General features: G+C 36.6%; 1 long non-coding RNA gene across 1 annotated transcript in view; it reads right to left on the bottom strand.

Moving 5' to 3' along the window:
- Positions 1–9,708: 9,708 nt before the first annotated feature.
- Positions 9,709–24,667, bottom strand: part of LOC135765263 (uncharacterized) — a 612,169-nt gene continuing 597,210 nt past the window's right edge. The window contains exons 2-4 of the long non-coding RNA XR_012337896.1: positions 12,950–13,014; positions 12,727–12,825; positions 9,709–10,392 (exon numbers count right to left, since the gene is read on the bottom strand). This is a non-coding gene — a long non-coding RNA (uncharacterized lncRNA). The remainder of the gene's footprint in view (positions 10,393–12,726; positions 12,826–12,949; positions 13,015–24,667) is intronic.

The following is a 24,667-nucleotide window of genomic DNA, read 5'->3' as shown; positions in this document are numbered from 1 at the left end:
GGTTATCGGATTGGATCAAATCTTGAAAATGGGTTGTTCAAAAGGGAAAGAAGGAATCTGAAATCAGATTAGATCACAGAATCCAATCCTAGTTTAAATCTGGATCAAACCTTCAGTTTGTGTTGTTCAAAACTTGTCAGTAGGATTTGGATAACTTTGATCCAAAAAAACTAGATTATCCTGATCCCAACAGGGGGTAGGATTTAAAGGTGGATTCCAGGAGGGAAACTTTAAAATTGGTAAAATAACACATTTGTTTGATTTAGTGTATATACTTTTATTTATATTTTGCACTTGACTTGTGTAACCGTTGTAACAGTGATAAAGTAGATATAGTAGACATAGGCTACCAATTAAGCTATTCAGTAAAGTAAAAATAATGAAATGTGAAATAATCCCCCAAACAGATTTCAATCACAAACAAAAATAATATATTCAATTTTTATGTCATTCATCACCGTATATTAATTTCAAGGAAACAATCATCAGAGATGAGCCTGTCAAAAACAATGTCTAACAATGGCATCCCTTACTATTCACCTTATTCCGCCACGCCCCTTTTTAATTCTTGGCTCTTCCGCATTTTGTCAACCGACTTCCGCTGCTAATATGGCACAGTGCATTCGGTGGTTAGTTTGGTGGTTAGAAGATTGTTTGTAGTTCACTATAACTTTAGTGAAATGACAAATATCGCTACTGCTGTAAATGTTTTAAATTAGGAGCACGGTTAAAACTTCATACGACGATTGGATAGTTTTATATTGTCCCATCAATCGTCTCGTGGTTAGACGATATGAAGCGGCCGCGACAAGTAACCTGGCATATTTAATTATCTCGTCCTGTCAGGAGTTGATGGAGCAGCATTGAAAATTATTAAAAGTATGTCTACCAATATTTACACAGTGATTTCGTCTTTTTTATAGCAAATGTGCACCTTAGCCAGTCCAATAACTATTTCGTTTTTATGTGGTAATGTACCATGATAGAATTCATTTGCAAACTTGCCAACACTTATTCCTTCAAATCAGGAGACTTAAATCCTTTTAAGTGGAATCTACAAAGCTCACATATGGTTTAAGAAATTCCTTACAGATAATAACTGATCACACTGTAAAGGTTTATATAACTGCATGGCAGGTTACATCTGATCACATAGTAACTGTTTAATATAACTGCATGACAGGTAACAGCTGATCACATAGTAAATGTTTAATAGAACTGCACAACATCTGATCACATTGTAAAGGTTTAATATAAATGCACAACATCTGATCACATTGTAAATGTTTAATATAACTGGCTGCATGACAGGTAACAGCTGATCACATTGTAAAGATTTAATATAAATGCACAACATGATCACATTGTAAAGATTTAATATAAATGCACAACATCTGATCACATTGTAAATGTTTAATATAAATGCACAACATCTGATCACATTGTAAATGTTTAATATAAATGCACAACATCTGATCACATTGTAAATGTTTAATATAAATGCACAACATCTGATCACACTGTAAATGTTTAATATCACTGCATGACATCTGATCACATATGAAGGTTTAATGTAACTTTACAACCGGTAAAGCAAGACAACCCTGCAATAAATTAAGACACAGCTTTATCGGAGTCATCAGGAGCTGATCCCAAGCGTATATCTGGAAGCTGTTGGTGTATGTACTGGTAAAGTGCTTGGCGACTGTGTAATGGATGCAATATCAACCCTGTGTAAAGCTGAACCAAAGATGGTTGTTTCTCAGCAGAGATATGTACATTTGTGCCAGCTCAACACATGAAGCAGAAGCATTGAAGCAGTTTCTCAAACAGGGTTTACAGGACTAGGCCTTAATTATATTAGGACATTTTAGTTTTTACAAACAAATCCTACAAAAAACAAGACTGGTGCGCATCTTGTGACAAAACAATGGCACTAATATATGTTGAGGTATGTCAGTAAAAGGTGTTTTTAAATTATTGTAGCTCAAATATGCATTTTAGCCTGGGACCAGGATAAGCCCTGTCCGGGAAACCGCACCATTGTTTTCCCATATCAGATGTATGTTGCTTCAGGTTGAGTTGTGATTTTAAAGTGTAGTTGTGGTCAGAGACGGATAGATGCTTCCATTGTGTTTCTGCATCACAGTTTAGGAACATGTTGATTGTATCATCCTCACAGTTGTCCACTGCATCACTAAACATCAATGCATCTGTGAAAACAATATAACCATAAACATTTTTATGTTAGTATTTAAAATAAACTTGCATCATGAGAATTAATATATAAATGGCACCCATACTTAAACAGAACAGTGTGTGAGAGAGAGATGCATTAAAAAGAGACAGAAACATTATACACACAACCTTTAACTTCAGTGTTAAATAATACGTTGTTTAATATGTCATTATCAATATCTGAATGAGAAATGAACTGACATTCTAGCATCTGAAATCTCAGTAACTTGTAGGAATCACGTGGGCTACTGTAAGAATGCAATGTACTATAATATCTCGTTGTACTATCGTAAATATAAAAATATAGGTGGACAATTAAAACCATTCAAATAGTTGCATTTTATAAACTAACATTACTGATCTTAAGTGTATTTGTAGAACGGACATCACAAATCTAACTTTAGGCGAACGAGCACAAAGTTAGCTAAGATAGCTTACCTGAAACTGGCCACCTTTTCAACACCAGGCGTGGTTTAAAGTTACCGGAACATTGTAGTCGAACCATTACTTGGGATAAGGGTGTTCCTCAGTTGGCTTAAAATTGGTAAGAAAGAAACATAAAGGCGCTCGAGTGAGCTTTTTAAGCTTAACACGTCGCCTTCAGTCACTGCCTCAGCTGCTCATCGTCTATGCGGCCGGAAGAACGTTGACAAAATGAGCGAAATGGCGCCGCCCTTGTTGTCGTGAAAAATAAGGTGAATACGTCCACTCAGTCCCTCATTCTGACAGAATGCCAGAGGTTGGTCTGGTTCTTCAAACGGCTCAGGTGCATCATAAACATCATCACAGGGAGGGACATTGCACCTGGTAGCGATGTTGTGCAGGACGTTACATGCTAGTATTATGTTGCATGCTCCCTGTGGTTCCACTCGCAAGTAGTTAAGGCATGCAAAGCGTCTCTTCAGAACTCCATTTAAAAGCTCAATTGCACATCTTGTTTTGCAATGAGTAGTGTTGATGAATACACAGATGTGGTTCTGGACATTATTGGAGGTGAAAACTATAAAGCTCTGCATAGGATTCAGGGTGTTGTAGGGGATGGTGAGCCTACGATTGTAAAGGAAAGTGAGGAAACATTCATTCTGGATCTCAGCCCTACTGTGTTATTGAAATACAACCTGGACCCTCACTGGTAGAGCCAGCAGTCACAGGAGCTCAGAAAAGACACTTGAAGCGTCCTTTGTGCGTCCACAATGTATTTATTATTGGATATATTTTTTTTGTGACTCAGATGAGGGTTCATAAAAGAAATTATAAATGGATGTTTATGTTATTTTTGTGTTTTGTCTCGAAATTAAAAACTCTTACAGTGATCCCATATTGGTTCTTCTACCTGTTCTTCACATAGCTGGTAGCACATGTTGTGATATGTTGTCCCATTTAGAGCACAGGTAATCTGGATTTGGTAATCGTGAAAACTGTGTATCTGGATCAGAGTGATCCAATCCAATGTTGCTTTGAAAAACCGGCATAAAAGTAAGACGGATTACCTGATCCTGAATAGGAAAAAATGTGATTTCCAAATCCGGATCATTTTGATCCAGATTAAACTTTTTGAACAACTGGCCCCTGGAGTTACGGTGAGTTCTTCTTCTGGTGTTTTATGGCGGTTTGGCACACCAATAAACAAGTGATTACCGCCACCTACCGATCTGGCGTGTGGAGTGAACAGATTTGGAAAAAAGAAATACAAAAAAATAGATTCTATCTCTTGTTCTTGTGTTTTACAGGTATTTAATTACTAATGAATGTACTCTTGATTGTCTTGACTCGTTTCCTAACAATACTTTTAAAGAAGTATTAACTCCCAACCATAATTCTTGTCTTTACGGTGAGTTCTTTGCTCTAACTGCTATACGTGTCAAAACGTCACACCAGTGGCGGCTCCAGAGATTTTCTGATGCAGGTGCTATGGGGATGCTCAACACTTAAGAGAAGGTGCTTGGAATTTTGGGGATGTTTCATTATGGAGGTCGCATTGGACCACCCTTGGTATATATATATATATTAAGAGACCCTTTTACAGGCCCCGTGACCAAATAGCCTGCTCGTGCATTTTGGCAACAGAAGTGGTGTTATTCCCCATTGGTTCTAACGTGTTAGCAACTCAGAAAGTTTATTAAAACGGTTTGCCAGAATCAAAATGTCTGGTTGTGCGTTTGGTTGCACTAACATAGTATACTAATATACGTATATATGCTAACGTCTTCTATCCACTCCACTATAGTACACGGATCTGGTAGCTGTGTTGAAAATGTTGATAAAGTCAACTTTTTTTAAATAACTTTCTCTGTCTGTGTTGCTTCAATGCTGATTCTCGTCATACTTCCGTTGCCAAAATGCGCGTGCATACGTTGACATGTCGTAATTGTGTACAAACAGTAAAAGAGTCTATATACACGGCACGCGTAACGTACACGCCCGCATTAAATGTAAACCTCTGAAAATAATATTTCACAATTCTGTCACAGTCAAGCCCTGAAATTTGAATACAACGGAGCAACAAACAACACAATCCAACAGAAACTGTGCACGCTTATGCTCAGATCACGAAATCGCACAGCCAGTTACCAACACTAATCTAATGCATAATGATAAATCAGCAGTATTCCTATGGTTGGAGCATTATAGATGTAACTATGAAGAGCCAAGATTTCTGCTGCTTTAACCACCAAATTAATTCAATTTGTAATAGCCAACAGCTGGGGAAAATCAAGCACTTACTATAGACGTCTTCACAACTTTTGATAGATTGCGAAGGCATCAATGATGTTGTCGCAATTAAGGGTCTTTGCTAAATTTCCAAACTTGCTATCAAAAACAAACTGCCGTGCGTTAAGGTCAAAGGTTCACCAGGCGCTGCGCCCATTGGCCAAAGAAGATCACCTGTTTGGGCCTTGTTATTTTACACTAAAATTTATATTTTTAAATTATTATTTAATTCCTTTTTAACAACATGAAAAAGACTATTCAAACATGACATTAAAATATAAACATATAAAATATTACAGACATTTCTTGGGGGTGCTGGGCGGGTGCTATGGATATTATAGGGGGAGCTACAGCACCACCTAGCTCCTCCCTGGCGCCGCCTCTGCGTCACACACAGAAAACTTTAAGTTCTCAACGATACCAATTAAACCCTTAGCATTGTTATTCTGTTTTCTATCATATTGATGATAAAAAATATCCATAAAAATGCAAAAAAAATAAAGATTTCATGTTTTCAAACCCTGTCCGATTCCTTCTGTTTAAGTGTAGAAGATAAAGACTCAGGAGGTGTGTTTTTTAACATTAACCTTTTCTTAATATTAAGAAAATATGGTACCTATTAATTAATGTAAATATTTGGCATGTGGGGGACGTGAAAAATGTAGCCTACGTTTGTGTGTAGAAGTCTGAGCTAAAGATACGCGGATTGTCCGCTGTCGGTAGGTCAAGCAATTCTGATGAATATGAGAGTGGATGCGTGAAACCACTGACAATGAAATATTATCTACATTTCTAACATGTAAACGCGTTAAAATGTTCTGCGGATGTGATAATTTACTGGTCTGCATGTGTGACAGACACAATAAACTTTAGGCTACACGTTCGTTTAAAAACATATTAATTTACCATATCTGTCACAGTAATGAGACTATGGAGGGTTCGGGTGAGGATATAAATTAAAGAAAACCATTAGGTGACCCCAAATAGTCAAATTGTCAAATCATCAAAGACGTGCTATGAAATGAGGATCATTCAATTTTGGCCATATGGGGGACACATTATAGGATTTAACTTATAACAGCTTTCTTCCAATATATTAAAATAGGCTACAGCATATTATTTGCATTGCTTTATCATAATATGTGAAGAAGTAGCCTAGCTTTCAATAAATATTTAAAAAAATGCGTTAATAAATCCAATAACCCCCGTGACAGGGCTACATGGCCATAAGAGGTTTCTAGGCTTTGTTTCTGCATTTAAAAAGACAAAGCTGGCAATTCTGGCTACTCTTTCGTTATTTTAATAATTTCTTCATTTTATTTTATTTTATTTATAAATTACCCGGGTTAATCTAATTTAATTATTTGGCTTGTGTTTTGTTTCCGTGCACTTCAGGCATTTTGCACATATTTGTCCTGCACCTTGTTACTTCTGACCTCTTTTTATTTAATTTTTATTTATTATAAAGGTAAATTCTGATCTCAAGTTAAGTACATTTTGGATTGCTTCTTGTTGTAGTTATAGCCAATCAATGTTGCACTGTTGCGTGCTGGCCATGGCAGGGGCGTGTCTAGAGGGGGGGCATGGGGTGGCACTGCCCCCCCTTGGAATATGATTGGCCCCCCCTCCAATCTCATTGGGCCAGCTAGATTTACTGTCAACCTGAAAATGCCCACCGCACCATTAGACCAGAGAGCTGTCAATCACTGTTTGATTTGAGACTCGCGCGAACGCGAAGACGAAGCGAGCAGAGTAGTTGCGCGTTTTTAAAACAGGAGGAAAGAGATACCATGACACCCACCACACCATTGGACCAGTTGTCAGACACCCACCACACCATTGGACCAGTTGTCAATCACTGTTTGATTTGAGACTCGCTCGAACGCGAAGGCGAAGCGAGCACAGTAGTTGCGCGTTTTTAAAACAGGAGGAAAAAGACACCACGACACCCACCGCACAATTGGACCAGTTGTCAATCACTGTTTGATTTGAGACTCGTGCAAACGAGAAGGAGGGCGCCCCGCCACAGACTCAACAGCCGCCACAGACTCAACACTGGCACAAATCAAAAAGATTTTCCATGATTACCATTTACATTTTATTTTACTATTTAAAACGGCTTCATGTGCTTTTGCAAGCGCTCAGCAGTGCCTCTCTCTCTCTCTTGCGTGCACGCTTTCTCACTGCTGCGCGCGGAACCTCGACAGTGCCTCTCTGACACTGAGTGAGGGAGTTAAAAGTTGGCGGTGTTTCCACCTGGGTTCCTCTGTTGTCTTTTCACGTAAAAGTTAACAGCCAACAGATGTTACTGACAGAGAATACGGTTGATCGAGTATTATGACTTAACGAAAGGTTAGTGTTTTCCCACACACACACACACACACCAGTTCTCTGTGTACGAGCTCTCTCTCTCCCTCCCTATGGTGCGGTATGCGCGCGCACGCTTAACAGTATTCTCTGATATTTTTGAATTTGCGCTGAATTGCTATGCGCAATCTACAATAAAACTATCACTCGCATTTAAAATTAAACGCTCATTAACTCAATCAGATGAGAAGAGCAACCTTGCATGAGACACACAGGTAATCCGAAATCACCTCGTATCAGCTCTTCAATTGTATGGAAGTAAATCTGTGCCGTTGGGTTTTGAATTCTAATTCTTAGCACTGAATTTTTTTACATCAAATTTTTAACACTGAATTTTATTTTGCATCTAAATCAGACTTTGAATTTTAAAAGCCATCGAATTTCTAGCACAGTTTTTGTGCCTATGACATTTTTTCAATGTTTTAAAAAAATTCAGTGTAAAAAAAATTCAATGTCTAAAAAAATTCAGTGAAAAAAAATTCAATGTGTTTTAAAAGATTCAGTGTAAAAACATTCAATGTTTCAAAAGATTTTGTGTAAAAAATTCAATGTCTCAAAAAATTCAGTGCAAAATAATTCAACGTCTCAAAAAATTCAGTGTAAAAATATTCAGAGTCAACATCCGGGGAAGCAAGGAGAAGCAATCGATCCCTGTATCAAATCATTCAACATCCAGCCAATCATTTACGCTCCATTGGTCACTTGACACCGAAACGGGAAGTGGGTGAAGTTCAGGCTGGTTCAGGCAAAGGGTTTATTTGCATTAACATACGAATACATTTTTCACATCTGGCAGATCGTATCATCAGTATATCAGGACACAGTCCGTTTACATTTATCAACATCAAAGTGACTACTGTATCTGGATGTGTGATCGATCCCGTGCGGGGAGACGCGCTGGATGAATAGCTGTAAATCACAAATGGCTACAACTGGCTTTAACCATATGATTTAGGGTTGTCGCGGTAACTGCACTCCCGTATTGTACAGTTCTACTGAGAAGCAAACAGCAGAGAATAACTAGCAATCCTAATAACCGTGATTCACCTTTTTAGCTTTATATTTTAAGCTTTAAAGGTTTTATCTTTGCTTATTAATATTTGCAGCGTCCGCACCGCGTACTTTACCTGAACTCGACTTTCACCCACATGCTTTTTACCAACAAAATTAATGTGAAACATGAGGATGACAATCCCGACTTCACTGTTTTAGTCTGCCTTAATAACGTGCTTTAGGCTCTGTCTGAACTTATACGTTTTTGTTCTGTAGCCTACTTTGTTCACTCACATATTTCTATATCAACAATAAACTGTTGTTACCTTTGTTTCCTGATAAGTTTAATATGATTTAAATAAAAGAGCTAACCATTTCCTAAATTTCCTGTTCATGTCTCTCTCTAGGCTAGTGTGTAAGAAGTGAAGAAGTAATGTAATTTACAAACACATTTAGGTATAAGAAACTTACTTTGCATAAAACCAACACTGAGCAAATGTATTTGGTCAATGTTATTATGGTTTGTACGTGTTTAACCTAAAATGTGTTAAATGAGATAGAAACAGCTGACTGACCAGCGCAACATTCACATAATGACCCTTGATATGTCGCCATGGAAACTCAAACATTAAAACGATCCATTAAATTCTGCTACTAAATATTAAATCTCTACATTAATAATAATGTAGAGATTGGAACATATTAAACATATGCCTGAATAACTTAAAAATACAAGCAGTGTTAAAATGCTTTTGTATATCGATTTATTTCAAGATACTTTCAAGCTTATATTGCTCCACAAATATGAATAGAATAGACAGGATTTAAATTGAATTTCTTTATCTAACTTTTGCGAGTTTGTCCATGGTTTATATTGTTGTAGTTTTATATTGATTAAACAAATGATTGGTTTGCTTATTTTAAATAAATCTAAGGATCTTTAGATGTATTTATGTATTAAGGCAGGTAAAATATTTTCCATTTATTCCTTTTTGGTAAACCTTCTCCTTTATATAAGTGAGTCATTTTAGTAATTTATTGTTGTTCTGTTATAATAAAATAATAATAAACAAACACTAAGCAGTCGTAGTAATGGAAAATTATGTCTTTCATTTATTTGTGTTAGAACCAGAGCCGGCGCCAGACCATAACTAACAGGGGGGCACTCGGCTTCCAACGGGGGGCACGCAATAGCAACAATAACTTGCAGAAACAAGACATTAAAACAACAAATACAGCAAGCACACACTCATACAACTGGTACAGACTGTCAGTTCATTTCCCGTATAAAGTGCAAAAGACCACAAACTATGCGCAAAACTACTGAACTTCGACCGCGGCGTGAGCGCAAGCTGAGCTCCGCTGCGCTCGCGCTACTCGACGCAACAACAACCCAGCAAGCAATTTTGCGGCTAATAGACGTCTAGTAGCCGTCTAAACACCCCCCTGACGTCTAGGCTAAAACAAGGCTAATTTTGGGCTGTCAGTGAAAATCTAGTAGACGTCTATCATAGCCCAAGAAATAGACTAGTCATCAAATAGACGGCTATTAAACGTCTACATATATACGTCTAATAGACGGTGAATGTGGGTCTAGGCTAAAACAAGGCTAATTTTGGGCTGTCAGTGAAAATCTAGTAGACGTCTATCATAGCCCAAGAATAGACTAGCCGTTAAATAGACGGCTATTAAACGACTACACATGTGTGTCTAATAAAGAACAAAAGAATGGCTAAAGAATTCTTTTTAATCCATTAAAAAAGGTTCTCATAAACATGCAATTTATTACAAAAAATATTGTTAATACAATAGAAATTCAGATAAAACAAAATGAAGAAAAACTACTTTTAACAAAAAGAATAAAAACAGTAACAAAATAAAAGCATATATAACAAAATACAATTTTAAAAATGAAATAACATCTAAACATTAACAAACTATCTTCAGTTCACGTCAACTTATTAATTGTACTAATTTCTATACACCCCCCCCCCCCCCGCTCCCTGGTGCCTGTTTGAAATGCCCCCATTGCATCCTTCACTTCCAGTTCTGTTGCTGCTGGGAAGTTGTTCAACACAGCATCTGCCAAATATGATATGAAAAGAATGCATGAGACAAGTATTTCTGCTTTATGTTAAATGTGATAGTCATTCTCTTTTGAAAAAGTCATATATAAATATTTACAGGTCAACAACAGTAATCATACCGTTCTCATTACTAACAGAAGTGCATGTTTCTCTGCGTGTGTTTAATGACATTTTTGGAACTAGCAAAAGAGGCTTAAAGGCAGGGTATCTGATTTTGATCCAGAATTTTTTTTTAAGTTATGCTGGTTGAAAGTCTCCTCAAATATTGATAGCTCTCACTATGTTAAGTTGTCTAAATGTGTATTTTTATATATTTGTGTCACCTGTAAAAGGCGTAGGACCAAAAAACGTTCAACAAATCATTGAACCCTGACCGAATGCAATAATTGGACGTGGGCATGGGCCAGTTACCGGTTTGAAGGTATACCGAGATTTTCAGAGTCAAGGTTTTAAAAAAAACACAAAAATTTTCTGTGATACCGTTTTCAATGTATGAACTTTGTTTACACAAAGTGAATTAAATCATGTAATTGAATTCATGTTTACATTTACAATTGAAAGAATATTATCATTTAAAGGCTTTATTTTTATCTGGCATAAACGTTGTTTGTTGCTTAAAAATAAAATGTATTGTGTCCAGTTGAAAAGTTGATGTTTTAATATGCAGACATTTGAAAATAACACATTTTAGTGTCACAATGGCAATACCACAACACGTGGTATTTTTGCTTACGGTTATCATACTGCCAGAATCTCATTCCGGCCCATAATTGGACGCATTACATTTTTGCCCCTCTTCTGTGAACGTGTTTTGCATGCCACTTCACAACCTGTTCACACTCTGTAAAAATAGGGAGAATGAAATAAACCTTCCTGCTGAATTAGGGGTGGGCCGATCCAATACTTTGGATCGGATATCGGGTCGATCCGGACCTTTTTTGCTGGATCGGGTATCGGAAAAACGGGGCCGATCCAAATCCGATACTGTGCGTTACTTGTGGTTGTTACTGTCATGCTACAGAAAAGTCAAACTATTATAAAAGCACCATAAATGTTATTATACACTATATTCAAAATCTTCCTAATATATTCAACAGCCTTATGCGAAAAACAAATATATATATGAAGATATTTAAGGTCACAAAAACTGAATGGTTTGGTGCTCGCAGAGTTAATACACTGGAGTAGCGTGAATTAAATATGTCATACACACACACACAAGCCGTATTTTAAACATCTGATTAAAAAGTCTTTCATGTTGTGACAGTTTGCGCAATTAAGTAAAAATGTACTTGAACTATTAATTTGCTCAGTCGTATGTCCACTCAAAAACAATTAATAAATATTTAAGAACACTTACATTCTTTTAACTTGTATCTCATTTAAAAAAAATTCACTTGACATGATATTCTCCTGATTTTGTGCAACATGTTTTGTGTGTATATGTGTGCGTATATATATATATATTTATGTGTTTATACACACACAATGCTAAATGGATCAAGAAAAATACTAGTATTGGATCGGGATCGGTATCGATCGATACTCAGAATACAGGGATCGAAATCGTATCGGTAATAGAAAAAGTGGATCGGCCCAGCCCTATGCTGAATTGACACAGGAGCTACAAAACGAAAGACATTTTGAAACAACAAAAAAAAAAAACATCTGGATGAGCAAAGAGCAAAAACCCAAATTAACATTGGTAAGTTCACTGCTTTTCTGCAAGATGGAAACAGCTACAGGTCTGAAAGGGTCGTTGCAGTGTTTCTTTTGGAAAGGTAGGTATGCAGTGTGATTCTATTTTGATGGATTCAGATTGTATTTTAATGAAACTTGTTGCTTATGTAGTTTGTTTACGAATTAGTGTAATGATATTTATCTTTTCAAATTTCTAAACGTGCTGTATTTATTTCGGATTAAAAAAAGTTGTTTATGTTGGTTATTTTGGTAATGTTATTCACTTTGTCAGTTATACTGGTTAATGAGATAGGAGTGTGCTTCTGGTTGGTGCGTGTAGGCTAAAGTTAATATTTTTCAAAATCAAATACCCTGCCCTTTAAGATGCCAAGCATAAAATATTCACAATACAATCTTATTGACATAAAACCTGTCAAATGTCTAAAAATAAAACATCTAAACAATATTGTGTGGATGAGTAAACTGTTGTATCGGCAAAGAGTCATTTAATCTGGGGCTTTTAATATTTAGAAAATATTAAGGCAGTACCGGACTGTCGTCAATTACTCCTCACATAACCTAATGTTATATTAAAAGTACTATTTTGTGAAACACCATTCAGCCTAAAACTACATACAAACACACTTACCTTTAATAACTGAGAACTGATGTTTTTTCAAATGCTTGCTTCTGCAGTGGACCACCACCATTCATGTTGAACTTTGAAATTAATGAATTTTAGTGAACTCTAAAATACAAAAGACAATGTCGTTAACAGTTGCAGACTGACATATTTTCTGATTTTTTGTGACCACATGAAAGACTGTTGACACCACAACGTCGGATTAATATTGCATGTTTAGAGAATTTACCTGTCCAGCATTCTTCCGGCACGGTCTCTCAAGTTTCTCCCTCCAGTTTCGCACAGCTTTGACACCTGAATAGCACATGCCTAAGTCAGTAATTGTACAGTATTGTATGCTTCAGTGTACAAGTGTTTACCAACCTTAAAGGTTAATGCCCACTGACCTGCAAGTTTTCCCTCACTAACACAATAAAACTCTTTTTTCCAACAGACTAAAGGCCTGTAAGTTAATTCCATATGGATAAATAGCTTTCCCCCACAATCTATCTCTGCATGCATAATTGTAAAGCACAACACTGCCTACATTACTGTAAGCAACACAGTAATAACTTAGCTAAGTTACTGCTGTTACTAAAAAGCAGCCTACAAATCACTCATGTTGATCTTTAGTGTAACGTTACATAGACTCATTTACCTCCACTATTTTATTACATTGCAGGTTGTACTGTTTAGGTTTTATAAAACATGGGTTACTTACTACGTTACACTGTTAAGTACCCGGTAAGAATGTCGCGATTCCAACAACAAATAAAGTAAATCAATTTTAAACACATGTAAAATAAAATAATTAAAAAAAAACTTACACGACCAAACGAGTGTGGTACATACTTTCCTCGTAGCTGCTCGCTGATGTTGTTGCTTTTCAAACAGCGGAAATCTTTCTCGCGAGATATGGCCTCGTGTTTGTGTACTGCTGCCATCTAGCGGTTCGGAGTTGTAACTGGATTTTGTTTATCTTTGAAATACGGTCAAATAATGAATGTTATGCGTGACAGCAGATATTCAGATAAGATAAATTAAACCAAACATCTTAATTTCACTGGTGTATTTGCATGCCTGATAAAATATCATAATTCTTGCAAGTTATTTTGGCAAAAACAAAATTTTATTAAATTCAAGGTTATTTTGGGCTAAACATGGTTTGTTCGTAGTCGGTCTATTTATGAGCTAAATAGTGGCTATGTACGACGGTGCATGAAACACTTTAAAGAAATTAAACAAACCTTGTAATCGCTGTTAACTTTGCTTACAATGACATACCATACATCTCACAAGTTATTTTGGCAAAAACCACATGTAATTAAATTAATGGTTATTTCTGGGCTAAACGTGGGTTATTCGTAGTCGGTCTATTTGTAAGCTAAATAGTGGCTAGTACAGACGGTGTATAAAACACTTTAAAGAAATGAAACAAAATACCTTAATCGCTTTGAACTTTGTTTACATGATTAAATATCATACATCTCACAAATCATTTTGGCAAAACAACATGTAATTAAATTAATGGTTATTTCTGGGCTAAACGTGGGTTATTCGTAGTCGGTCTATTTGTAAACTAAATAGTGGCTAAGTACAGACGGTGCATAAAACACTTTAAAGAAATGAAACAAAATACCTTAATTGCTTTGAACTTTGTTTACATTATTAAATATCATACATCTCACAAATATTTTTGGCAAAACAACATGTAATTAAATTCATGGTTATTTCTGGACTAAACGTGGTTTATTCGTAGTCGGTCTATTTATGAGCTAAATTATGACTACGTACAGACGATGCATAAAACACTTTAAAGAAATGAAAAGAAATACCTTGTAATCGCTGTTAACTTTGCTTACATGATAAAATAGCATCCATCTCACAAATTATTTTGTCAAAAACCACATGTAACCAAATTAAAGTTTAATTGGGCTAGAAGTGGGCTAGGCACAGCCCGGCTATATCGGGTCTATACTGAAACGAGACGTTGAAATGACGGCTATTGCTTGCTGGGAAACCGCCCTCGCGCGGCGCAAGCCATTGAAATGAATGGGCACAGTGCACACCACGTCCTAGCTTTAAAAAAGCCGCTTTACCATAATCACGTCGTAATGCTGTTAACGCGGTCTATAGCCACACTTCACATTTAAGCTTACGTAATTTAAAACAACGCTGACTTACCTTTAAAATAGCTGAAGACGGCGTGTACGAACATAAACTTCCTTAAAACAGTGTCCTGTTAGTAGGTCCTGTAGATTTGTAAATTCCACCTCAACCTCTAATCTCTGAGTTTGAGCCAGTCTGTGTTTGCATGAAGTCAGATGAAGCAGGCGGTGCTGATTCGTTCTAAATGTTCTAATATTCATATTTTACACGATCCATAAAATGCCGCGAAAAAACACGTTGCTAGTATCAAGTCACAAATATGCTAAAGACTTAAGACGGGTGAGACGCGGCAATACATCCAATCAGAGAAACTGGTCTATTTTAATTAAAGAAAACATATATCAACTATATTTTCCTCATTTGATTACATTACAAGTCATGAAACATTCAATGTTTAATTTATTTTAATTATTCTTGATATATATTAACTTAATAAAAACTTTGTAGGGGGGGCACAACAACCTGTTCGGGGGGGCACTGCCCGCGAATGCCCCCCCATGACGCCGGCCCTGGTTAGAACGCATACCATCCATCGAATTTGTTTTATTAATAAACAAGCTGTTTTAGCGAGTTTGTCGTTGTACTATTTTATTGGTTTTAAGTTTTTCGTTCATAATAATAATAAAGAAACATTTTTAAAAACTATTTTAATTCAAGAAATGGAAATGTTTAATAATCTGACTTTAAAAGCAAAAGTGATCTACAGATGAACGTCTTTGCCAAATGGCTATTTCCTATAAAATATGCGGTTTGTTTAGTTCAGAAGGTGAAAAAATCCTTACCTGTATTTCCCTAATAATAGAAATACAACACATCTATGTAAGAACGTAAGTCTCCGTGTTATTTTTACATTATGACTTAAAAGAACAATTTGGAAAATTAGATTAGAAGCGCGTGAATCCGCAATTACACTTGCTTTGAAGGCAGCTTATTTTTCCAGAAAAAAATATGGTAACATTTCTTCAGAAGAATTGCTGAAACCTATTAATTTACAGATGTTTTTATTAGTACTCCAGCTGTTTTATCGGCCTTTGAGATGGGACGCGGCAGTCAAGTTCATGCTGAAAGCGGGGTGAATTCCAAATGGCGTTTTAGCGCCCTTGAAGGGCACTTCAGGAAGGGGATGTCACACAGTCGATCCAAATAAAGAGAAACTGATGTGCGTTTTTCATTGCTCTATTCGCCAAGTCTATTTGAATTGACCACACCATGAGACAATTGTGCAACTTTCTCTAGAGTTTATACATCAAGTGTTCTGATCTTCGAAGGGAATATGGCATAGGGACAATAAGCTATTGGAATACGCCCTTTATCTTTTCGTGAGCGGCAGTCGCGTAGGCTTTAACCAATCATTGAACAGATTTTTAACAACAAATCATAAAACATTTTACTGACCCTAAAGTGTTAAAAAGATTGCGGGAAAATGTTTTGGAATTTCTTTTTATTCAAACATTAAAAATCTCATACATATAATTAAGAAACTAAGAACACAGGGCTTTAAATGTGATGGCGCTTTAGGCAAATCATTAAACAAAATACACAGAAGAATCTTCGTTGTGTTTTATTTATCCATCTTGATGTGTGGCGCAAGAACGGATAACATTCCAATCACAAACGCAGCCGGGGACGGATCTCACTCAATCCAGCCATGGAATCTGCATTTACAGGTCAACGTCACACAAAACACCGCTAACTATCATTAATCTTCTCCCTGACAGCTGTCAAAAATAAAGGAGGTTAGGTAATGGAGCGCATTTTAAAACTCCTGCTCGTATTTTTAAGTTATTCAGGCATATGTTTAATACGTTCCAACTATTCATGTAGAAATTTAATATTTAGTAGCAGAATTTAATGGATCGTTTAATGTTTGAGTTTCCATGGCGACATATCCATGGGTCATTACGTGAATGTTGCGCTGGTCAGTCAGCTGTTTCTATCTCATTTAACAGGTTAAACACGTACAAACCATAATAACATTGACCAAATACATTTGCTCAGTGTTGGTTTTATGCAAAGTAAGTTTCTTATACCTAAATGTGTTTGTAAATTACATTACTTCACTTCTTACACACTAGACTAGAGGGAGACATGAACAGGAAATTTAGGAAATTGTTAGCTCTTTTATTTAAATCATATTAAACTTATCAGGAAACAAAGGTAACAACAGTTTATTGTTGATATAGAAATATGTGAGTGAACAAAGTAGGCTACAGAACAAAAACGTATAAGTTCAGACAGAGCCTAAAGCATGTTATTAAGGCAGACTAACACAGTGAAGTCGTGATTGTCATCCTCATGTTTCACATTAATTTTGTTGGTAAAAAGCATGTGGGTGAAAGTCGAGTTCAGGTAAAGTACGCGGTGCGGACGCTGCAAATATTAATAAACAAAGACAAAACCTTTAAAGCTTAAAATATAAAGCTAAAAAGGTGAATCACGGTTATTAGGGTTGCTAGTTATTCTCTGCTGTTTGCTTCTCAGTAGAACTGTACAATACGGGAGTGCAGTTACCGCGACAACCCTAAATCATATGGTTAAAGCCAGTTGTAGCCATTTGTGATTGACAGCTATTCATCCAGCGCGTCTCCCCGCACGGGATCGATCACACATCCAGATACAGTAGTCACTTTGATGTTGATAAATGTAAACGGACTGTGTCCTGATATACTGATGATACGATCTGCCAGATGTGAAAAATGTGTTCGTATGTTAATGCAAATAAACCCTTTGCCTGAACCAGCCTGAACTTCACCCACTTCCCGTTTCGGTGTCACGTGACCAATGGAGCGTAAATGATTGGCTGGATGTTGAATGATTTGATACAGGGATCGATTGCTTCTCCTTGCTTCCCCGGATGTTGACTCTGAATATTTTTACACTGAATTTTTTGAGACGTTGAATTATTTTGCACTGAATTTTTTGAGACATTGAATTTTTTACACAAAATCTTTTGAAACATTGAATGTTTTTACACTGAATCTTTTAAAACACATAGAATTTTTTTTCACTGAATTTTTTTAGACATTGATTTTTTTTTACACTGAATTTTTTTTAAACATTGAAAAAAATGTCATAGGCACAAAAACTGTGCTAGAAATTCGATGGCTTTTAAAATTCAAAGTCTGATTTAGATGCAAAATAAAATTCAGTGTTAAAAATGTGATGTAAAAAAATTCAGTGCTAAGAATTAGAATTCAAAACCCAACGGCACAGATTTACTTCCATACAATTGTATCAGACAATGTCACATTTAAATTAGGATTTTAGCAGTATAAAGTAACAGCTGGTTGGATTAAACACGAGGTGTTATTGGGTCGTGTTAGTCACTAGCTTAAACTCTTTCTTGTTGTCTGACAACAGAACAGATAATATGTAAAAAATAGCATTCAGTTGTGTTAAAATACAATATAGGCTAATAAACAATGAAAGTCAGATCAGACAGAGTAGAAAAACAAAATCCTGATATGTCAGAATGTTAACTAATACCAGCTACACGCAATGTACTTAAAGGAACAGTTCACTTAATTTAAATGGTCATATACATAAACTTGTTTCAAACCTGTATGAGTTTCTTTCTTCTGCTGAACACAAAAAAGAAAAGAGTTAAGAATGTCTGTAACCAAAATCAGTTGATGGATCCCATTGACTTCATATGTAGGAACAAAATAACATGCAGTCAATGGGGTTCATCAACTTTCTGGCTTCTAAGATTCTTCAAAATATTTTATTTTGTGTTCAGCAGAAGAAAAACTCATACAGGTGTGAAATAACTTTAGGATGAGTAAATTATGACAATTTATTTAAAGTGAACTATTCTTGAACAGAACTTTTGTTTAATCCATGCAAAATACAAAAAATTAATACCATCTATATTAGAGCACGTGGCATTGCACAAGAACCATGCTTAATATTTTCTAAACCAGTATTTATTTTCATTTGAATTTTTTGATTGGCCCCCCCTGACTGGTTCTTGGTCCCCCCTGTGCCCCCCCATTTATAAAATCCTGGAATCGCCCCTGGGCCATGGTGCTGGCTAATGCTAAGGTGCTAGGTGCGCTCTGAGTGTCATATTTAGGAGTTCATCAAACTAAACTTAAAAAAATATTTTTTTTTCGACAGGTATAAGTTTAAAAATGTATTTAAAACAGGGTGGTTATCTTGTCAAAAGTATAAAACTGCACCAAATTAATTCCAGACGCGACCGTCTCTCTTGTGATTTAAATTCTTGAAATAAATGATCTTAGAATCATCAGGTTTTTCTACACTTAAAGTGAATACATAGATGATAAAAGTCAAAATAAACAAGCAGCAAAATAATACAACATAGTGTCTATAAAATTATTAATTTCAGTGTTTATCTTGTTATAAATTAACATTCAAGGAATTGTATATAAAGGTTAGTTTTTATCATTTAGGCTACAGTAAATCATATTCGTGTGGGTGTCAGATGTTTAATTTAAAATCTTTGTGTACGTTTGTGAATTACAAATTCTGTAGAATGTATAAAAAGTATGTCTCTTTTTTAATCACTAGGCCACCCCTGAAAAAACCGTTCTGGCACGCCCCTGTGTAGCAGAGTTTGATTTCTGACGACTAAAATAAAATTAATGTGACTAGATTAAAATAAGTGTGTTTTCACCGAATTGACCCAATTACGAGGAGCAAAACATTGAATATTCAGAAGAATAAACCATTTAATGGATAAGTGATTGAGATTTCAGCACTCAAGCACGCAAACTCCACCGCACCTTGGTGTAAAGTGCATAAAAATTAACAAGTTACCTTGCGCACATAATCAACAGGTAATGCTTTTTGCTGTATTATGCGTTTTCATGACATAGCTTTTAGCCTTTAATATTTTATTAATATGTTAAAATATTTTTTTTATATATTTGTAGTGCTTTGTAATGCTATTGTTTGCTAATTTTAGCTATTTTTAATGTGATTTTGTGTTTATTTTATGCTACAGAGGTAGCATTATTAGTTTATTTAGGTCTATGTATAGAGTTATACATTTTACCGCCTCGACTTAAACCTTTTACCTAAGTTTATTGCTAAAGCTACATTTCTAATTTTCGTTTAGTTTAGATTAGTTTAAAATAATATTTAGATCTATATTTTATTTTAAATTTTATTTGATATCAGTTAAAAGAAATTATTAAAAATGGTTTAGTAAATGATAATAACCCTACTATGGTAAAGAAATGAATGAAAATGAATAACAAAGCAGTCTGAAAATGAAAATTCTGTTGCATCATGCTGCTGTTGTGCCCTTCCGAGGTTGCAAATACAAATATATCATGTGATACGACATTTGATAATATGCGTTTCCATCAGCTATATCTGTAAACTGTTTAATAATGTATTTTTATTTAAAAAGTGTTACTGATCAAATCATATCTGTTATATTTGCTCTTTGTATGAAAGTGACAATCAACCAGAAGATATTTCAAGATTTTAAATGTTTCAAAGCATGAAATTATTTTGCCCACATGTGCCATGAGGGTTCCACATTATCATCCCACATGGGCAAACCTATATATGGGACCCACTGGAAGTTGATTCCAGCTAGAGGTGGCATAATAACTAAATGCTGACGCGCCTTGTTTTGAGTGAACCCTTGGTATTTCTAACTGACCGGATCCTAATGATCTGAGTAATCTTTTAGGTTTATATTCAGTTAGCATATCTGTCATGTATTTGGGTCCTAAGCCATGAAGTGATTTATAAACAAGTAACAATACTTTAAAATCTATTCTAAATGTAACAGGAAGCCAGTGTAAGGACCTGAGGACTGGAGTGATGTGCTCAGATTTTTTGGTTCTGGTCAGAATTCTGGCAGCAGCGTTCTGTATGAGCTGCAGCTGTCAAATGTTCTTTTTGGGGATCCCCGTAAGGAGTCCATTGCAGTAATCCACCCTGCTGGTGATGAAAGCATGAACAAGTTTCTCTAAGTCCTGTCTTGAGACAAAACATCTAATTCTGGCAATATTTCTGAGATGGTAGTAAGCTGATTTGCTTATCGCTTTCACGTGACTACTGAAATTAAGGTCAGACTCTAAAATTACACCAAGATTTCTGACTTTATTTTGTGTCTTTAGACCCCTAGAGTAAAGGTATGTGTTAACTTTGAGAGTTTCATCTTTATTTCCAAATACAATGACTTCAGTTTTGTCTTTGTTTAACTGGAGGAAGTTTTGACGCATCAAACAGTTAATTTCATCAATGCATTTACATAGAGAGTCAATGGGGCTGTAGTCATTGGGTGACAGGGCTAAGTATATCTGGGTGTCATCTGCATAGCTGTGGTAAGCAATTTGGTTCTTTTTCATTATTTGACCAAGTGGGAGCATATACAAATTAAACAGAAGTGGTGCAAGAATTTAACCCTGTGGGACTCCACATGTCATTGATGTCCACTCAGATTTATGGTTACCTATGTTCACATAGTAACCTCTTCCTTGTAGGTATGTTTTAAACCATTTTAGGACCATCCCAGAAAGTCCTACAAGGAAGAGGTTCCTTGTAGGTATGTTTTAAACCATTTTAGGACCATCCCAGAAAGTCCTACCCAGGTTTCCAGTCTATGTAAGAGTATGGTGTGATCTACTGTGTCAAAGGCAGCACTAAGATCTAGTAGCACCAGCACTGATATTTTACCTGAATCAGAGTTTAAGCGAATATCATTTATTGCCTTTATGAGCACTGTCTCTGTGCTGTGATGCTGACGGAAACCAGATTGAAAGTTGTCCAGATAGCCATTTGAGTTTAAGAATTTGTTCAGCTGATTGAAAACAACCTTTTCAACGATCTTGCTTATAAACGGAAGATTTGAGATAGGTCTGTAGTTGCTAAGTATGGTTTTGTCTAGGTTACTCTTTTTTAGGAGAGGCTTAACAACTGCTGTTTTTAATGACTCTGGAAAAGTGCCTGTGATCAGAGAGGTATTTACTATTTTTAAGAAGTCAGTTTCTAAGCAGTTAAGTACCTTTTTGAGAAAAGATGTGGGGAGCGTGTCAAGGCTGCAAGTTGATGCTTTAAGATGTTGTACTGTTTCTTCCAAGGTTTTTATATCAATTATGTCAAATTCTGAGAGAATGGCTAATTTCTGAGGTTGTTGCAATGCTATCTGACTGACCACAGTAAAATTTGAGGCCGTATTGATCGCCATTCTGATATTACTGATCTTCTCAGAGAAAAAAGTTGCAAACTCATTGCATTTGTTGTCAGAAAGCATTTCACCAGGAACTTGATTTGGGGGGTTTGTTAGTCTCTCTACAGTAGCAAAAAGAGTGCGAGTGTTGTTTATGTTGTTGTTGATAATGTTTGAAAAGAAGGTCTGTCTAGCTGTGCCTAGTTCTACATTGAAAGCACGAAGACTGTCCTTATAGATGCTATAATGTACTTCAAGTTTTGTTTTCCGCCACATACGTTCAGCTTTTCTGCATATTCTTTTCATGCGCTGTACTGCTGTTGTGTTTCTCCAGGGTGCTTTACGTCTGCCAGTGTGCCAGTGATCACCCTGACCTTAACTGGAGCTATACCATCAATAGCATCTTTAACTTTTATGTTAAAGTTTTCAAGGAGAACATCAACAGAGTCTGCCGATATGTTTGGCAACATTGACATAGCATTCATAAATACCTCACTGGTGTTCTCATTTATGAACCTTTTCAGATCTAGCATCAGTGGCAGGACAGATCAATAAATCAAAGTAAACACAAAAATTGTCAGATAGCGCTTCATCCTTGATTACAGTGGATGAAATGTTTAGACCCTTGCTAATGAGCAGATCAAGAGTGTGTCCCCGATTGTGTGTAGGACCTTGCACGTGCTGGGTCAGATCAAAAGTGTTTAAAACATTTAACAGTTCAATCACAGTATTGTTTTCTGAATTGTCTATATGAATATTGAAATCTCCAGCAATAACAAAATAATCAAATTCAGAGGAAATCGTTGATAAAAGTTCTGTAAATTCATCAACAAATGCTGAGGTGTATTTGGGAGGTCTATAAATAATTGTAAACAGAATGCGTGGTGTACCTTTTAGAGCAATACACAAATATTCAAAAGACTGGTAATCACCAAGTAATGCTTGCATTGAAAGGCATCTTTGAATAAAGCAGCTATTCCTTCACCTCTTCTAACAGCTCTACAGACATTTATAAAGGTAAAGTTGGGTGGGGCTGATTCATTGAGGACTGTAGCACTGCAGCTGTCATCCAACCAAGTTTCATTTAGAAACATAAAGTCCAGGTTGTTAGTGGTGATAAGATCATTAACTAAAAAGGATTTGTTCTTTGGTGAACGGATGTTCAGAAGTGCTAACTTAACAGTAACTGGATTTGGAACTGTATCAATCTCAGAATGACATATAATAGGCAGTAGATTAGATAGAATTGCTGTGCGGCTGGAGACGGCCTTCATCTTTCTATCACATGTCAGGACAGAGATAGGGAAAGCTAAAGGGACATCGGGCGCCCGCTTAAAATATTTATGATTGTTACTGCTGACGTAGCGGGAACCCAACACACATCAGTTACCAGTGCTGTTTGCAGATGAGGGCTGGTGTGATCCCTGACGTTGAGGCAGAGGTCGGAGTGCTCTCTCAGATGGAGGGGGAGGGCGGGCTGGGCCCGAAGGCTTTGGTGGTTGAGGAGCCCGCCGTTTCTTGGTTGATATTTGGGGACTCGCAGCAATAGAGTGGGATAGCTTTGTTCCAGCAGATACCAGTTTCTCCATTTTCTCTGAAAAGCCCAGAAGTGGTGATGTTGGAGAGAGGGAGAGAGAGTGTGACGACATCAGCTGTGATTCTGGTGTTCCTGAAGGCTGGGGGGAGTGTTATCAACAGAAACGTCCTTGGGTGTTGATTCACAATCCAGCTGTAGCGAGGTCTGTGGGCAGGGCTCAGTCTGAGCTGTGTCTGTGAACAGTAGTTGTTGTGACTGCAGAGTTTTATCCTTGTCATCTGAATGTCCATCCAGGTGCTGGTGTGAAATCCTGTGGTCATTTCCGCTGTTCAGTAGTGGACTGGCACACTCAGCTGATGGATGATGCATGGAGAAAAAGATATTGTCTTTAAGCAACCTAGCACCTAGTTTGTTTGGGTGGATACCATCTGTGTTAAAAAGTTGCCTTTGACTCCAGAAGATATTGAAATTGTCAATGTAATTCATTCCTCTCATAGTGCAGGTTTTTTGCAGCCATGAATTTAAGCTTAGTAGACGAGAAAACATATTTGTTCCTCGGGCTGGAAGAGGTCCACTGATGAAAGATTGAACTTTCAGTCTTGTAAGTGTTTCAAAAAGTTCATTGAAATCCACCTTAAGGAGCTCAGACTGCTCTTTCCGAATATCATTCTTTCATGTATGACAATCCGACTGACAGACTTATGTTTCATCAGAATGTTGCAAAGTTCCTTGTTAACATCAGAAACCGTTGCCCGAGGAAAACAGTATGTACGGGTAGCCTTGCTTTCAAAGTTTCTGATAATATTGTCACCCACTATCAGCGTGCTTGGCTCGGCTGCTGTCTGAGCGGAGCGCCGCTGCCTGTATGACGTTGAGCATCCGTTAGCTCTGTAAGCTACTGGTTGATGTGATCTGTGTCCATTAACATTTGGGGATTCTTCACCCAAATTCATTAGTGCTTCAAATCTATTTTCAAGCCGTACAGGGGGTGGTAGAATACCAATATTGGCTACTCGAGTTGTACCCATATCTGGGGTAGATGATGCTAATGCAGCAATTTGTGACACTCGTGACAGTCTAATGTCTTGAGCACTTTTGGGTCTCGCACC

Source organism: Paramisgurnus dabryanus, chromosome 11 (assembly GCF_030506205.2).
Source record: "Paramisgurnus dabryanus chromosome 11, PD_genome_1.1, whole genome shotgun sequence".
NCBI classification, from domain to species: Eukaryota; Metazoa; Chordata; class Actinopteri; order Cypriniformes; family Cobitidae; genus Paramisgurnus; species Paramisgurnus dabryanus.
The sequence above is the reverse complement of the archived record's forward strand: the minus strand, read 5'-3'. Positions and strand labels throughout refer to the sequence as shown.